This window comes from Lactuca serriola, chromosome 1, assembly GCF_051521515.1.
Source record: "Lactuca serriola cultivar US96UC23 chromosome 1, Lser_US96UC23_V15, whole genome shotgun sequence".
Classification (NCBI taxonomy): Eukaryota; Viridiplantae; Streptophyta; class Magnoliopsida; order Asterales; family Asteraceae; genus Lactuca; species Lactuca serriola.
In genome coordinates this window covers 66,427,122-66,443,953 of record NC_136408.1, presented here as the reverse complement: position 1 = coordinate 66,443,953, position 16,832 = coordinate 66,427,122, and positions in this window count along the sequence as shown.

Here is a 16,832-nt window from a genome sequence, read left to right as displayed (position 1 = left end):
ATGAAGAGGAAAGGTGTTGCACGGTAAAAGCCAGCACCGTTGGATGCGCTTATATGTCGATGGTCATGCTGGCTAGTTGGAATGTGATGTAAGTTATATAATTATGTGCTCATTACGTACTAAGCTTATAATAACAATATTTACTTTAGTACAAAATTTTTTATTGGCAGCACATCATGACGTGGATATCATTACTGATAGAGTGTAGACGAGGTGATGTTCGGTGAACGATTGTGACGCCAACCTTCAACAATGATGCATTTGACTGGAGTGACATGGCTGACTGATCCGTTTATCCAGATTCGGCAGGCTGTGATACGATATAATTGTGTTTAGATTACATTACCTAAGTAATAGTAATTTGTAATATAGTGTTATTTGATTATTAATTCATTCTAACATTTTGTGTAACTTCACATCCAAATCAATATATCAAGTACTCATTGGTTTTTGAGTGCTTTGGTTTTGAAGACATTCAAAATGACTATATACGATAGTCACTTGAAGAGTGACTACTGTTCAAAATATGAGGATTGGTTTGTAGGTGTGCAAGCCCACATCCACAAACTGCGAGTGGATATCAACTATTGGGGTACCAGACAAACTGATGCAACCGCAGTTGAGAGTTTTAAAATAACCCTTGAAAAGGCCTCACATGTACCACAACAGATTGATAGTAGAGGAGATTGTAGGGTACTTTATGTTGGTTCCTACAGATGTTGATTGTCGAGAAACCGTATTCTATAGAGGGGAAAAGCGGTCCACGGACTATGTCATATCGTAAACGATTGACAGAAAATTTTGGAGTATAAGAACAAAGTCGATTTCAACATTGTAATATTACTTAAAACAAATCTATTAAGTTTATGTATTTATTAGTTTTTTGTAGACTTTAAGATTACATTTGCATTTTAGATTTAAGAAAAACAAAAATTATAGAAAAAGAAAAATAACACAAAATATATTATACACATAAAAATAATATTTTGGAACGAGTGTCTGGAACATACACCAGTGTTCTAAAAAACTCTTTGTAATGATAATGTCCAGACCAAATAGTTATTTTAGAGAAAAAATAAAACATAAACTAAAAACCGTTTATATAGGTTAGATTACTTAATTTTCCATAATAAAATAACATTCTTATATCAATTATAAACTAACATTTTTATGAGCATCGTGACCGGATTATAAATATCTTCATTACCATGTGACAAAAGTAACTGGTTTTCAACGTTTTATAATCTAATTAGCTCAAAATAAAAAAGATAGTTATTTGTTATTTCGGACAATTAACCTAAAACCAGTATATAACTTAGGTTTGTTTGGTTTTCTATTCGGATATTTTTCAATTTTTGGGTTTTGCTTTAGTTGAATTCAAATCCTATGATAAACCTACCATTTACAGTCAAAGGTGTAGTGGGATTGCCATAAAATCTTGGTCTTTCTTGCAATATCCCCAAGTGTCATAAAGAAGGTAGCTGAAATTTTTATTATATCAAGTGGCTGTTTTGTCCCACCACACACACACTATCCACCCTTCACACGTATGATATCGAAAGAAAGGTTGTACATACCCGTACCCAACTTTCACTTTATGGATAAATATAAAATACACTTTTGAATCATATGATATTTGTTTTAACCCAAAAAAAAGGTAAAATCATAAGTGGCAAGTGATCATAAACTATAACAAAGTCATAAACAGAATATACAATGGTCCAAGGGCCGATAATAGGATAATCTACCATGGGATATATATATATATATATATATATATATATATATATATATATATATATATATATATATATATATATATATATATATATAGAGAGAGAGAGAGAGAGAGAGAGAGAGAGAGAGAGAGAGAGATGAAATCCATTGAGAACACATAGTTTCCTAAAAACCCGAGAACTAAATATAGAACGTTAGATCAAAATTAACTTATTAAGGGCATGATCGTCATCAGATCAATCTCATTTAATATTTATTTTTGTGTAGTATTGGAATATTAATAAAAATGTCTAAAACTTAACATAATAAATCGAATTTTCAGATTTTTTTTAAATATTAGTTTTCGATTTTTTTTAAATGTAGGTTTTCTTAAAAAATTTTTAGAAAACATGAAATTTTTTAAATAAAAGAAAAAAAATACTTTTTTTTTTAAATATGCAATTTAAAAAAACAATAAATTATTAAAAATTTGTACAATTTTCAAAAAAAAGTAGAATATTTAAAAAGAACTATAATTTTTTAACCAAAAAAATCGACCTTTTAGGCGTATACATGCGTAAATTTTTTCAAGTGCATATATCCATATTTATTATACTATAATATTCGTAAGTAAATCATTAAAAAAACTCATTTTTATCTACTAATCTATAAATACAATAAGTACATTAATACAAGTATTTTGTTTGATACAAAATAAAATATAAAAAATTAAAAATGCTACAAAGTTTCAAAGAGTTTTCATGTTTTCATGTCAAGATTTCTATATTTTCTTCAATTGATTTCCACAAATTCTTCCAAATCTATAAGAAAATTTAAAAAATTTTGATTAATACAAGAACACTCGTAAAAATGCATATGTGTATATCATGCAAGATTCACATGTGATTATATTCTGTGATGTTCACATGTGATTGTATCTTTTAAGATTCAAATGTGAAATTCACAGTAAAATTAAAAATAATAATATTAATTAACGAAGAACACTCATACAAAATGCATGTTTCCATATAGACTTTATTCATATGTGATTCATTTGTGATTTACATGTGAATCACATGTAATTCATTTGTAATTTACATGTGAATCACATGTAATTCATATGTAATTCACTTGTGATTTACATGTGAATCATATGTAATTCATTTGTAATTTACATGTCAATCACATATAATTCATATGGGATTCACTTGTGATTTACATGTGAATCACATGTAATTCATATGTGATTCACTCGTGATGTACATGTGAATCATATGTAATTCACATGTAATTCATTTGTAATTTACATGTGAATCACATGTAATTCATATGTGATTTACTTGTGAATCACATGTAATTCATTTGTGATTTACATGTGAATCCATGTAATTCACTTGTGATTTACATGTGAATCACTGTAATTCATTTGTAATTTACATGTGAATCACATGTAATTCATATGTGATTGACTTGTGATTTACGTATGTATACTCACAATTAATCATTGCCCCATTGGGGCTCAACCAATCCATGCCTACTATAACCTTATTCCCATGAAGGGGAATAGGAACCAGGTCTACTGAAAACTGCTGATCGAATAACTATAGAGTGCATCCTCGATGAACCCTCGCAACCCTGATGGTTCTGTCATCCGCTATCTCTACATCAAGTGGGCATTCCAGCTCCCCCGAAGCTCCTACTAATCACTTGCTAAGTGTGAGCGACACAAAAGATCGGGTGGCACTAGAATCAAACAGTACCAAAGCTGATATACCGTTCACTAGGAACGATCCTATAATAAAACACATAAGCATAAGCAATAATCAACTTAAATAAAGAGACAAGGAGAAGATACATACCCATAACAACATCAGGTGTTGCGCGTGCCTCCTCTGCTGTCAGCTAGAAGGCTCTACTCTTCGCCACCGGCGCCTCAGCACGACCCTTTCGGCCATCTGTAATCCTCAATGTAGCAGGAGAGGGTGCTGCCACCTGTCCTGCTGATGCCAAGCTCGGACATTGGGACTGATGTGGCCCCTCTGATTGCACTGGAAGGAAATCAGATCAGATGTTGTCGTGGTTGTGGTGGTGGTGGTGGCTGTACATTCGAACGTGTTGGTGACATCCGCAACCACCTTGTGCTCGCACTAGGGTCTCGAGCCCCATGGTAGTCGGGAGCTCCACAAGCTTTGAACTCCTTGAAGGTCAGTGTACGCGACCCCATCATGGTCGCTACCTCAATGCGGAAACCACTCAATCTCTAATACAAAAGCTCAAGAATGCCCTCCTTGATCGTGCCAAAGATCACAGGAGTCTGGTCTAGTATGTTGTGCGTGATCTCTAAGGAGATAAACTCCCTAGTCTGCTCATCTAACTCCTCAGATCCAGAGCTTGAGCCTGATCCCTCACCTGAACTGCCAACTGCTAGTCTAGGGCGTAAAACCACCATTCTAAAAAACACATCATAACAACATCAGAATACAAACATAACCCGAGGGATGATATACACTACAGGTTCCTTGGATTCATCTCAACCATCCTGGACTCGAGTACGGATCCTATGCTTTCAGTAGTACGGGCCCATACTACCTTCCACATCTATCCGTACTTTCCTCAAGGATTTCCTTGACTTCACCAAGTCCCTTCTACTACTAATGCTTCACATGATACTCTCATCCTAGGCTTGCCCTAGGGTAATCACCATCCCACTCTCCGCCATCAGCTGCATAAGGAGTCCATGCTATTTTCACCTACTAGCTTGCGAATACTATTACATATCACTAAGACTAGATAATTATTCGAATAAGAGATCCTACCCCACAACGGTTGGACTCAAACAAGATTCGCGATATAGAGCTAGACCCAACCTTCTGGAATTATTTAGTCCTCGCAATATGTAAGTTAACATATTCGTTTACTAGTTAGTAAAAGACAACTAGAACTCCTAAAAGCACAAAGCAAGCAACATTCGAGCATTGAGTACACATAATCAAGCATATTCTAATCAGGCCATCATATTGACTACTCTGTACTAGCATGCAGTTCTCATATAGCTGATACACATATAATAGGCACATAAGGCATCCTTCCTAGATCCTTAGTCCTAATCTAGCATGCAGTTCTCATATAACTGATAAGCATATCATAACATAAACTTGTATGGGTAATTTGGTAGTACTTACTTGAGCTCGGCTGATTGCATGCACCATACCATTTTCTCTTTTCAAAGTTCTTTTCTTTTTTACTTTTTCTAAAATTTATTTTCTTTTCTCTAAATCCTTTTTATAAAATGGTTTTTCTTTGAAAAAATTCTATACCAATTCCTTAGTTTGAGTTCAGACACACCCAAAAGTGTGCCCAAATCCCTCAAACCAAAGCTCTGATACCAACTAGTAACACCCCAAAAATACGGTCCAAAAATTTTGTTTTAAAATCATTAAAGAAACTCATAACTCATATAACAACATGATAAAAATCCTATATTGTGTATCTCAAACAACTTATCAAAATTACTGTATCAAATATCAGAGTAAATATCCCAGGATGAAGACTATGGTGTGTGCCATGCGATCATCCCGAGCCCTTCCCTTTACTAGCTGAAGTATCTGAAATCAAAACTGAAAACTATAAGCACGAAGCTTACTGAGCTCCCCCAAACTACCACATACCATATAAATAATATACAACTAGGAGATACGGGCCCCGCCCACACTCCACTGTCTAGGAGATTCAGGCCCCGCCCACACTCCGCTGTCTAGGAGATGCTGGCCCCGCCCACACTCCGCTACTAACATACATACCAGTATCATGCATACAACAAGTATATCTGTCAAACAATCACATAAGTATACGCAAATAATACTATGAGATTCGGGCCCCGCCCACACTTGACTGCTAGGAGATTCGGTCCCCGCCCACACTGAGCTACTAACATATCACATATATGAGCCGACCTTGGTGCCTTTGACCCGGTCCTACTGAAAGGAAACTCACCTCTCAAACTGGATGTTGATCTCGTGCCTGAGGAATCTCTGCTAGCTGCTCCCACGACTCCCGGCTAACTCTATATACAATAATACTTGGTCAGAAGACTGAAAATTCATCTGAGGGTAAAATGACCATTTTACCCTAGGTCAAATTTAATGCTCTGGTCAAAGTCTAAGTCAAGTTCAACTCCCAGTCAACCCAACTCACCGAGTTATCTGCTAACTCGTCGATTTCTATGCTATCAGACCCGTGATAAATTGAGTCAACTCGTCGAGTCCCTTCGCAGAATCACTGAGTTCTATCTAGTACAAACTCGAGACAAAACGAGTCAACTCATCGAGTCCCTACACAGACTCGCCGAGTTCTTTAGCTTCCTAGTCTAGATCTCGCCTATCTAGCTGAGTTACTTACCAACTCAACGAACTCACTCGAAACAGAAAAGATTTGGGGACCACGACTCGACTCGCCGAGTCACATGAACAACTCGTCGAGTCCCTTATATTCCAAAACCATACAATTGATTCTAATCACCTCCAATGCTTCCAACTCATAGATCTGGACTCCCTAGGTTAGCATAACATGTAAAGTTGCTAACTTTACGTGCATACATGGTGTTATGAAGCTTAAACACCGGAACCAGGATAAAATGAAGGCCTAGTGCATGGAATGGGGAAATGGCTGAATAAAGGTGGAAACTTTGAGCTTCTAAAGCTCAAGACTGCCTAGATCTGAAGTCCTTATGTCCCCAAAAGCTCACTACTCGGAAATGGCCCAAAAATGCCAACAAGCAAGCTAAAATGAAGATCTAAGTGAAAAGGAGCAAAGGTATAAGCTTTATACCTCCAAAGGGTATGAAATGCAACACAAGCTCTGGATTTACTGCTTCTTCTTGAATCACCAAGGGTCTCCTTCCTTCTCCTAGCTTCAAATCACACAAAATGGCAAGAAACTAGCTTAATAATACTCAAGGTTGATTAGGGTTTCGAGAGTAGGATGTGGTGGTGATGGAGGTTGGGGTGGAGGCCTGAATGATGCTTAAATAGGGTGCAAACCCTAAAGATTAGGGTTTCTGTCACACCCCAAAACCAAGAACGGCGGAAATGTTCTGGGGCGGAGGACGTCATGTACAGTATCACAACAATGTAAAGTAGTAAACAAGCAACAACATCATCCATTGCATTAATAAAATAATTATTATACAAGTGTATTCTGTAAAATTATAATAGACACTAAAGCATAAATCAAAATGAAAGATGATTCTTGAACAAGCTCCATCTTCTCTAAACCTTGCATCGGTACCTGTCTATAGATGACCTGAGGATACAAGTAATTTTGAAAGCAAGTATGAGCTTTAAAGCTGGTGAGATCATAAGTATTTTAGTGTCTTAATTTGTAAGTAAGTATTTGTATGTATGAATTTGTATGTAAGAATTTGTAAGTATATGAATTGTAAGTATTGAAAGTGTATATGAACTGTAAGTATGAAAATGTTTGTAAAACAACTGTAAATGTTTGAAAAACCCTAGAAATCCCTATGATTCCTACTATCATATGAAGGTGTCTTCTACCAAGACCTAACTGCTCTGAATGTACGTTTCTTGTAAAAGTGTGTAATTTTCCAAGTGTAACTATCATTAACAAAATATAGTTTTTACATTTAATGCTTAAGTGAAAAGATCACTAAATATATGTAAAGGGAAAATTTATGTAGTACTGTAGTGTAGTGCCGTAAGAACTATTGTTGTACTAACTACCTTAAGCCGGATTTATATTAAGGCATCATGTGATTAATTGCACCATGCTATTGACTGGTAACAACGACATAAGTATGGTCGTAAAAAGGAATGATGTTTGGCACCCGCAGACCTGCAGGTCCGGCTGTAGCTAGCAGCAAGGTGTAGGATAGTCAATCCAGTATAGATCTATACGCAAACTCACACTCTCCCTCCAAGAGAATTCTAGCTACAACTCGGGCCATGACATTTAAGGCATGCTACGATACAGTGGATCACGATTATGTCAACATAGTAATGTATATGTAATGTACGGAAAAGTTCTACGTGTGCTAACTGTAATGTGTGTTCTCCCTCTATCTAGCAAGTATAGTAATGTACTGTAATGTTCTAGCTGTAGTGTACGTGCTCTCTATCTAGCAAGTATAGTAATGTACTGTAATGTTCTAGATGTAGTGTACATGCTCTCTATCTAGCAAGTATAGTAATGTACTGTAATGTTCTAACAAGTATTGACTCATGTATGAACTGACTCATTGTATGGTATCGCGTTCTAGTATTGTTCTAGTATCTTCCTAAACTACTCGTATGGTAGTTTACTAGTAATCTAACTGGTACGTATGGACATGGATGTATACCCTTGCTACCCAAGGGCATGGGATGAAATGGAAGGGCCTTTATGACTATATATGTACATATGATATATAACTAATATTTAAACGACCTTCGGACGAGTACCCGATATCCCACCAGACAACATCTCAAGCGCGAAAGGGGAATAGGGTGGATAGCCTTCCTAAGTCTTTTAAACATTTCTTATATAACTATACATATAGAGGCATGCAATTTATAATATAAAAGCATAATTAAGTTTTGTAAAACCTTTGAACATAATTATTATCTTAAGAAAAGATCGACTTGATGTCAATCTATAAAACGGTTTTGAAGGCATGGGTTTGATAAAACGGTTTAGTATAAAGAGACATTTGTTTGAAACACAATTGTAAATAAGTTTGAAAAGTAATATACAGAGTAAAATGTACAGAGAAATAAGGAGTTTTAAACACATAAAGTGTTTATGAAAGACATTTGAAGGAAACTGTTTAGTAAAACGGCTAATGAGTAGCCAATCATTTGAATGCTGCTTATTAATCACATGTGATTGATATAATAATTAGCATAATTCTACTTGTATCCCCCCATAAAACATTTAAAAACAGTTTAAAACATTGATTAAGGTGTATGAACTCACCTGTGGTAAGTGGATCGGAAGGAAGTGTCGGATAAGTGCTTGGTGTCAAGTGAAGACTTAGACACGCACAAAGATCCTAATAACATATAAGAATATATGTATATACACAATTAGTCTTTAAACAACTAATAACCAAAGTTAAGACACCCTAGGACATGTTAAACACTTTATACAAGTGTTATAAGTCTCAAGGGTTGCATTTAAGTGCTGTAGGGAAAGGCTAGTGTGTTTGGGGTCCAAGGGTAAACTCCCTTGGAGTTTACGGTTTTGATGGTTATGACACCAAGAGTTTACGGTAGTAAACTCTAGAGTTTATGGTCGTAAACTCTAGTCCTAATGACTAGGTGTTGTTTGGTGGTTTAACAAGCCTCTTGGAGCAATTCTACTAAGTGGTTTGGCCTTTGGAATGGACTAAGGCATCAAAACACCTCTTTTGAGGAGTTTACGGCCTCATGGTATTTTCCCTTGGGTTCCTAAACCGTAAACCCATATGGAGGAGTGTAAAGCCATGTTTTCAAGTCCCTAACACAATTAGGTAAGTGTATGAGCTAGTTTCTAAGCCTAAAGAAGGAAAATGACCAACTTAAACTCACTTTAGGATGTTTACGGTTTTGGGAGATCCCCAAACCGTAAACCCCTATATTTGATGGTCTTTGAGGTTTTTCTAGGTTTAAACTCAATGAGGAAGGGTTTAAAATGTCAAGGAAGGTTTAAACATCAACTAGGGCTTAGATTTGAGGCTTAGACACACTTTGGTGTCATTTATGGTGTTTACGGCCCAAGAACATTCTTGGACCGTGAACACTTCCAATCTTGTGTTCTTGACATATTTTCTTGATGTTTAAATGTAGCACTAGCTTAAAATCACTCAAGGATAGAAGCACTTACTATTGGAAGGCTTGATTTGTGCTAAAAGGCCAAGAACACTTAGTGTGTGTTCTTGTTGTTTTGGAAAATCTAAACAAAAACCGGAAATGAATGGATGAATAGATGCACAAACACTAGATTAAGTGTTTTACTAACTTGAAAGGGTTAAAACACTTACAAGATTGAAGATTTGGAATTAAATCTTGAATGATACTTGAGAGAAAACTTGGAGTTTACTCTTTTGACTTTTTAGGGAGTAAACACAAATGACTAGTTACTTGGGGAGTAAACTCATACATAGGTATGAGTTTACGGTTTTGGTGACTTCTAAACCCAAAACATAAAAGTTTGGTCAGATGTTTCTAATACGCGAAGTGTTTGTGATTTTCAAAAATCAAAACCCGAGACGACACTTTCTTTCACCCGTTCGCTTAAAAATAATATTAAAATAATGAAACGAATTTTATATTTCTTAAAAATAAGAAATAATGACATTGAATTATGATACTAAGGGGTTGACTCTTAGGGTTTTACCGAATGGAAATTTCGGGTTGTCACATCATCCGCCTGTTAAAGGGAATTTCGTCCCGAAATTAGAATCTAGATAAGGAAGTAGGTATGAATGATCGATTCGAGAGGAGGGAACGTCCTAATCGATTGGTTCTAGTGCTCCTAAGTGAAATCGGGTCCTCGGTTGGTATCCCAACGAACCTTCACTAACGGGAGACTGCGTTGGTTCGTCCGCTTGACCTCTCGGTCAAGGGTCACTACGGTTCAAATACGAAGGCGAGGATCTCGACGAGTGGACTTACCAGAGTCCTATCGGAAAGGTACGGTTTCACGATCGAGACGCGAAGAGTAAAATGTACATTGCTGAGTTTGCGGAGTAGGTCTAGTTTGTGCGAGGTACAGGACCGATTCTGGTAAGAATCCCAGAGGTCCTATCTATCTTGGATTTTGCTTTCCACGCGATACGAAGCGTATTAAGCCATTTCCAGAGTGAGTTTTTCCTAAAGAACTTGGTCTCTCACTTGGAGCTTCCAAGGGTTCTTTCTCTTGCTAAACTTCCTAGTCAAGGGCCACCCCTTGCTGGGTCAAAGTCGAAAGGGTTCCTGTAATTTGCGAAGAGTTCTGAATGAACTATGTATGTAGGTCTGTAAGACCTTGAATGTGGCGAATTTCTGTCGGCGTTTCTGGTGTCGACAAATTCTCAACGGTTTTGACAAATTGAAAGAGTACTCAAAATTTTCCACATCACTAATAGTGTGTCGTAGGAAATCTAACCCTTAAATTTCAAAACTCGTGTTTAGAGAACTTTGTGTAAGTTCCTCCAACGGTAATGTTTCCATGGGTTCCTTCTTACTACGAGGGTAGATAAGTAAGTCGTTACATGGAGAATGACGAACTGATCCAAGTAAGAAAGACGGACTCTATTCATTAAACTCATGAAAACTATGGGCTTATTGGTCCTATCCGAAGGGTATCACTACGAATTGGAAGTGTCCGCATCGAGTTCGGAAGATAGTCTTCCGGACATCTTTCCCTAACACTCGAACTGGTGATATTCGGATCTCAAACCCATTTCTGAATGTAATTCTTTCCTTGCGTTTGATCAACCATTTCATCTATGCGAGGCAGAGATAACGATTTCTAATGAAAAATCTTGATGGAGTCCTCGATATCCGAGTTACATACGATGCAATCCGTCGATCTCTGGAAGAATAAGACCGGGGTTCTCCAGGGTGAGAAGCCTAGTCTTCTAATTCTATTTCTTCGTAGTTCGTTAAGTCGTCTGTACTGTTCTTGTATCTCCGTATATGTTTAGACTGTAGGGCGATCTGTTTACGGGAGTCATACTGGGTTCTAAGTTTGTTCCATGACGATGCGGTTACTCGTAGGCTTAGGCAGTTCTCCGTCTTGAAGTTCATATTATAATTCATACATGTTTTCACAATCACAATTTCGTGTACACGAGTCGTATATAATTAAGATTGAAAAGGTAGTCGAATAACGGATTCTTCTTTAAGCTCACTTCCTTTCGAGGAAAAAGAAGTTAAAGCGGAATCATCAATTCTAAACCTGTAGAACCTTGATTATATATCACTCTTATGTATACACTCCTCAGTGGTAGATCAATCGCATGAATCCTTGGATTAAACTTGACGTACTGCACGAGTGGTACTTCGGGGATTTCTTCGGAAAGAAAATAACTAAGAGGTACTCCCGGCATGAGTGCTTCGGGGTTCTGATATGACGGTTTCGTAAAAAAGACGTTTACTGATAAAGAGATGTACGTATGAAGCTGGTATGGTGTCGATCAAATTGAATCTAGTTGTATGATAATGTCGGAATCATACAGAAACTTAAAGACATTAGATTGAACATAAGACGTGTACAGACAAAACACAACCGTGCAACCATGAACAGAGTTACAGTACCTTAGATTTACTACAAGACTATTGTTGCGGATAAGGTATACTTACAAAAGACAAGTATACACAGCACGAGCATCCCTATACAGACAGGATCTCGCAAAAGGAAAGACTCTAGTTGCACTAGTTCCCGATAGTTTATAAGTTTGTTACAACAACATGCCTAAATTACATTAATGTGGGTTCCGGAGTAGGTTCTCCTGCAGCTGTGATCCTAAGAATCTTCCCATCTGCACCCAAGTTCTTCGCTATCGGGCAATCCTTCTTGAGGTGTCCAATTTCACCGCATTGGTGACATATGTGGACAACACCCACATTGGTGGTGGAAGTGAAGTGTTTAGTAGGAGTTATGGGGACGCGGGTTCTTTCCTTTTTCGGGCAATCTCTTTTATAGTGCCCAAACTCACCACACTGATGGCAATCCTGGCTGGCTCTAGCGGCGGTGGTCGGTAGTATAATTCCGTTTGTGCCAGCCTTTGCTGCCTCCGGGCAGTTCCTTTTGTAGTGCCCTACCTTGCCACAACTATAGCAAGTCTGGTTCACATCGGCGTTGGGCGAATTGTTGATCGGTCTTGTTAGGATCTTGCAGTAACGTTTCGTGTGCCCCTTTTGTTGCAGTTTGAGCACTGCATCTCCCGACAAGGTCCATGGTGGTGATAATTACATTTGATGCAATTTGGGAGATTTCCAGCATATTGTCGGGCTGGGTTAGGGACAACTGGTATATCCGAAGGGATGGTAGTAGGAGGTACAAATGTAGTAGTTGTGAAGGTCGTTACCGGTGGTTGTTTCTTGTTCGTCCCTCTAAGCGATTTATCCTTCTTTCTAGCCCAAAACTTCCATTTGTTAATCTTCATCTCGGAACTCGGGGTGTCGTGGTAGTTTGCTGCTCGTTGCGGTGTTTGATTATTACTCGGATTGGAATTGTTGTTAACAATCCAGCTAACATTCGCGTTGTTAGCGTTAAAGTGGGTCAGAATAGCTGACATGGCAACCGAGACTGCAACTTGAAAGGTAGCTGCATCAATCTGAAGAGTTGATGTTTGGTTGAGGGGTTGATCGTTTTTCTTGGGCGACATGATTCTGTTTCATGGAAAGAAAATGAATTTGTGAGCGAGCATGGTTGAACCTAGACTTAGTTTGACTGTTTATGTAAAGAATAGAAGTATGTTCACGGAGGTTTGACCTACATCCCTATGATGCAGTCCTAGTACGGAATGGAAGTGAGTTCGTAGAATGGTCTCAAGACGTTTTTCGTTCAAGCCGAGGTATCGTAGGTTGGCGAATAACATGATCCAACCACTGAAAGAGACTTGGAAATGTCTCTGGAGCTAAATTACTATAGTCTAATGACTTGACTAAAGCAGGTTTCAGATAGACTCCAATGAGAGTATTATAAGAGTACTTGACTAAAGAATGACACCGAAGCTAGCCGGCTGTCAATATCTTTGATATTCACGACGTAAAGATTCGGGAAAATTGACCTTTTAAAGGTCTTACATCATATCCAGCGAAGATAGTCTTGACAGCATTAAGACCTAACCAAAAGTACTTACAGTACAACATAATTTCATAGAAATTGCCACATCGGGCATAGACAGAAAAACGATTCCTTTTAATAAGGAAAATAAAGTAAAGCGTCTACTACTGGCGACGGTCATCCCTCTGGTGAACCCTTAGTTCAGCCAATTGACGTTCCATGTCAAGTAGGTGTCTTTCGTACACCCTCTGGCGTACTCGGAGCTCTATGACTTCGGGTCGTGATTCAGCCAGTGCTTGCAGTAGGGTTTCATGGTTTCTCTCAGATCTCTCGCGAGCATCTTCTAGATGAATGGTGCGGAGGGTATGCATTCTCGCATTGGCGACAACTTTAGTGATCTGATGTAGGGCTGTCCTTCCTTGAATCTCATTTCGGGCCACTCTGCGGACCAAGATTGGCAAGACTCTGTCTGCTGAGCCCCCATTGCTCAGGTCATAAAAGCTTCGGTCACCATCATATGGTATGGGCTGATCTTGTCCTTGGCTCCATGTTTCCAAACATTCCACCCATGGAGGCGTCAGACCATGAAAAGCCAGACGAGGGTTAGGAATTGGGATGGGAGTTGCCTGGGGTAGGTTCTCAACCTCTGGTTCGGAGTTAGCCCGTCTGAAAGGTTTTCATCATGGTGATCATTCACGGGGATAGAATGATCATTGTCTGGTTCTTCTCCAAACCAACCAGCAGTGAATTAGTTTGGAAGATACTGGTTGCCGTGGGGATGGAGTCCAGCCATGTTATCTACGTGAGAATTGGGGTAAGAAAATAATTATTAGACGAATTATCTAGATAATTATTTAGAAAATCTTCATTAGTTACATCACTATTTGTGAAGTGCATACCAGTTATGTGTAATCTAAACAGGATAGACCTTCGAATTAGTGACCTTAACTCCATATTCACACATAATAGGGGTGAAGTAAAATTTTCACAGATTCTAAGTCTATAACATCCTAATTACATATAGCCTTAGTGTATCCACTTAGCAACTATCAACTTCGTAATGAAGATCCCGTTTTAGTTCTCAAGTATGAAGTACTTATAGTAACACCAAATACTCCTATAGTATTTTAAGTTTAATGTTATGTTCTACTGTTCTCATTATGGTAGGGTTGGTAAGATTTTAGCATTGTTGCAACCACACAACTACACTTAGGCACATGCTAGTCAACCCTCGGATAATATAGGTGATCAGGCTATATCTTCCCAGTTTTGACCATATGTCTCTAAGCCCACTTGTGTTGCCCAACAATCGTAATTCTTCTGTATTGTCCTAGTGACACTGATTTTAGTATGAATGCAGGCACGTATACATTCTTAAATATTTTATTATTTAAAGTATAAACTCGTGGTCAGAGTATTTTTAATCCCTTATGTATTTATACTTAGTATATCTTTTATGGGTTGATATACTTAATTCACTATAAACAATGCTCTGATACCAATCTGTCACACCCCAAAACCAAGAACGGCGGAAACGTTCTGGGGCGGAGGACGTCATGTACAGTATCACAACAATGTAAAGTAGTAAACAAGCAACAACATCATCCATTGCATTAATAAAATAATTATTATACAAGTGTGTTCTGTCAAATTATAATAGACACTAAAGCATTAATCAAAATGAAAGACGAGTCTTGAACAAGCTCCATCTTCTCTAAACCTTGCATCGGTACCTGTCTATAGATTACCTGAGGATACAAGTAATTTTGAAAGCAAGTATCAGCTTTAAAGCTGGTGAGATCATAAGTATTTTAGTGTCTTAATTTGTAAGTAAGTATTTGTATGTATGAATTTGTATGTAAGAATTTGTAAGTATATGAATTGTAATTATTGAAAGTGTATATGAACTATAAGTATGAAAATGTTTGTAAAACAACTATAAATGTTTGAGAAACCTAGAAATCCCTATGATTCCTACTATCATATGAAGGTGTCTTCTACCAAGACCTAACTGCTCTGAATGAACGTTTCTTGTAAAAGTGTGTAATTTTCCAAGTGTAACTATCATTAACAAAATATAGTTTTTACATTTAATGCTTAAGTGAAAAGATCACTAAATATATGTAAAGGGAAAATTTATGTAGTACTGTAGTGTAGTGCTGTAAGAACTACTGCTGTACTAACTACCTTAAACCAGATTTATATTAAGGCATCGTGTGATTAATTGCACCATGCTATTGACTGGTAACAACGACATAAGTATGGTCGTAAAAAGGAATGATGTTTGGCACCCGCAGAACTGTAGGTCCGGCTGTAGCTAGCAGCAAGGTGTAGGATAGTCAATCCAGTATAGATCTATACGCAAACTCACGCTCTCCCTCCAAGAGAATTCTGGCTACAACTCGGGCCATGACATTTAAGGCAGGCTCCGATACAGTGGATCACGATTATGTCAACGTAGTACTGTATATGTAATGTACGGAAAAGTTCTACGTGTGCTAACTGTAATGTGTGTTCTCCCTCTATCTAGCAAGTATAGTAATGTACTATAATGTTCTAGCTGTAGTGTACGTGCTCTCTATCTAGCAAGTATAGTAATGAGCTGTAATGTTCTAGCTGTAGTGTACGTGCTCTCTATCTAGAAAGTATAGTAATGTACTGTAATGTTCTAACAAGTATTGACTCATGAATGAACTGACTCATTGTATGGTATCGCATTCTAGTATTGTTCTAGTATCTTCCTACTACCCGTATGGTAGTTTACTAGTAATCTAACTGGTACGTATGGACATGGATGTATACCCTTGCTACCTAAGGGCATGGGAAGAACTGGAAGGGCCTTTATGACTATATATGTACATATGATATATAACTAATTTTTAAACGACCTTCAGACGAGTACCCGATATCCCACCAGACCATATCTCAAGCGCGAAAAGGAAATAGGGTGGATAGCCTTCCTAAGTCTTTTAAACATTTCTTATATAACTATACATATAGAGGCATGCAATTTATAATATAAAAGGATAATTAAGTTTTGTAAAACCTTTGAACATAATTATTATCTTAAGAAAAGATCGACTTGATGTCAATCTATAAAACGGTTTTGAAGGCATGGGTTTGATAAAACGGTTTAGTATAAAGAGACATTTGTTTGAAACACAATTGTAAATAAGTTTGAAAAGTAATATACAGAGTAAAATGTACAGAGAAATAAGGAGTTTTAAACACATAAAGTGTTTATGAAAGACATTTGAAGGAAACTGTTTAGTAAAACGGCTAATGAGTAGCCAATCATTTGAATGCTGCTTATTAATCACATGTGATTAATATAATAATTAGCATAATTCTACTTGTATCCCCCC